We start from the raw sequence: 2,500 nt of genomic DNA, 5'->3' as shown, positions 1-2,500 counted from the left end.
GCGAGCGAGCGGAGAGCGGCGGACAGCGAGCTAAGCGAGAGGCAGCACCGTCCCTGCTATACGAAAGCCCCATCCAGCCCTGTGCCACCCGGGGGGTTCCAGGGTGCTGAGATGGCTGACATTTTGCTCCGCTCACGACGGTCACCGCGCGACGCAAGAACAGCCCAAAAACAGGCCAAAACGGCCCAAAAACGGGCCAAAACTGGCCATTTTTGGCTGCGCGAGCGAGCAGCGAGCGGCGGACAGCGAGCGAAGCGAGAGGCATCACCGTCCCTGCTATACGAAAGCCCCATCCAGCCCTGTGCCACCCGGGGGGTTCCAGGGTGCTGAGATGGCTGACATTTTGCTCCGCTCAAGATGGTCACCGCGCAACGCAAAAACAGGCCAAAAACTGGCCAAAACGGGCCAAAACTGGCCATTTTTGGCTGCGCGAGCGAGCGGCGAGCGGCGGACAGCGAGCGAAGCGAGAGGCAGCACCGTCCCTGCTATACGAAAGCCCCATCCAGCCCTGTGCCACCCGGGGGGTTCCAGGGTGCTGAGATGGCTGACATTTTGCTCCGCTCACGACGGTCACCGCGCGACGCAAGAACAGGCCAAAAACTGGCCAAAACGGCCCAAAAACGGGCCAAAACTGGCCATTTTTGGCTGCGCGAGCGAGCGGCGAGCGGCGGACAACGAGCGAAGCGAGAGGCAGCACCATCCCTGCTATACGAAAGCCCCATCCAGCCCTGTGCCACCCGGGGGGTTCCAGGGTGCTGAGATGGCTGACATTTTGCTCCGCTCACGACGGTCACCGCGCGACGCAAGAACAGCCCAAAAACAGGCCAAAACGGCCCAAAAACGGGACAAAACTGGCCATTTTTGGCTGCGCGAGCGAGCGGCGAGCGGCGGACAGCGAGCTAAGCGAGAGGCAGCACCGTCCCTGCTATACGAAAGCCCCATCCAGCCCTGTGCCACCCGGGGGGTTCCAGGGTGCTGAGATGGCTGACATTTTGCTCCGCTCACGACGGTCACCGCGCGACGCAAGAACAGGCCAAAAACAGGCCAAAACGGCCCAAAAACGGGCCAAAACTGGCCATTTTTGGCTGCGCGAGCGAGCAGCGAGCGGCGGACAGCGAGCGAAGCGAGAGGCATCACCGTCCCTGCTATACGAAAGCCCCATCCAGCCCTGTGCCACCCGGGGGGTTCCAGGGTGCTGAGATGGCTGACATTTTGCTCCGCTCAAGATGGTCACCGCGCAACGCAAAAACAGGCCAAAAACTGGCCAAAACGGGCCAAAACTGGCCATTTTTGGCTGCGCGAGCGAGCGGCGAGCGGCGAACAGCGAGCGAAGCGAGAGGCAGCACCGTCCCTGCTATACGAAAGCCCCATCCAGCCCTGTGCCACCCGGGGGGTTCCAGGGTGCTGAGATGGCTGACATTTTGCTCCGCTCACGACGGTCACCGCGCGACGCAAGAACAGGCCAAAAACTGGCCAAAACGGCCCAAAAACGGGCCAAAACTGGCCATTTTTGGCTGCGCGAGCGAGCGGCGAGCGGCGGACAGCGAGCGAAGCGAGAGGCAGCACCGTCCCTGCTATACGAAAGCCCCATCCAGCCCTGTGCCACCCGGGGGGTTCCAGGGTGCTGAGATGGCTGACATTTTGCTCCGCTCACGACGGTCACCGCGCGACGCAAGAACAGCCCAAAAACAGGCCAAAACGGCCCAAAAACGGGACAAAACTGGCCATTTTTGGCTGCGCGAGCGAGCGGCGAGCGGCGGACAGCGAGCGAAGCGAGAGGCAGCACCGTCCCTGCTATACGAAAGCCCCATCCAGCCCTGTGCCACCCGGGGGGTTCCAGGGTGCTGAGATGGCTGACATTTTGCTCCGCTCACGACGGTCACCGCGCGACGCAAGAACAGCCCAAAAACAGGCCAAAACGGCCCAAAAACGGGCCAAAACTGGCCATTTTTGGCTGCGCGAGCGAGCAGCGAGCGGCGGACAGCGAGCGAAGCGAGAGGCATCACCGTCCCTGCTATACGAAAGCCCCATCCAGCCCTGTGCCACCCGGGGGGTTCCAGGGTGCTGAGATGGCTGACATTTTGCTCCGCTCAAGATGGTCACCGCGCAACGCAAAAACAGGCCAAAAACTGGCCAAAACGGGCCAAAACTGGCCATTTTTGGCTGCGCGAGCGAGCGGCGAGCGGCGAACAGCGAGCGAAGCGAGAGGCAGCACCGTCCCTGCTATACGAAAGCCCCATCCAGCCCTGTGCCACCCGGGGGGTTCCAGGGTGCTGAGATGGCTGACATTTTGCTCCGCTCACGACGGTCACCGCGCGACGCAAGAACAGGCCAAAAACTGGCCAAAACGGCCCAAAAACGGGCCAAAACTGGCCATTTTTGGCTGCGCGAGCGAGCGGCGAGCGGCGGACAGCGAGCGAAGCGAGAGGCAGCACCGTCCCTGCTATACGAAAGCCCCATCCAGCCCTGTGCCACCCGGGGGGTTCCAGGGTGCTGAGAT

Source organism: Musa acuminata, unplaced genomic scaffold, assembly GCF_036884655.1.
Source record: "Musa acuminata AAA Group cultivar baxijiao unplaced genomic scaffold, Cavendish_Baxijiao_AAA HiC_scaffold_406, whole genome shotgun sequence".
NCBI classification, from domain to species: domain Eukaryota; kingdom Viridiplantae; phylum Streptophyta; class Magnoliopsida; order Zingiberales; family Musaceae; genus Musa; species Musa acuminata.
This window is presented reverse-complemented; position numbering follows the sequence as displayed.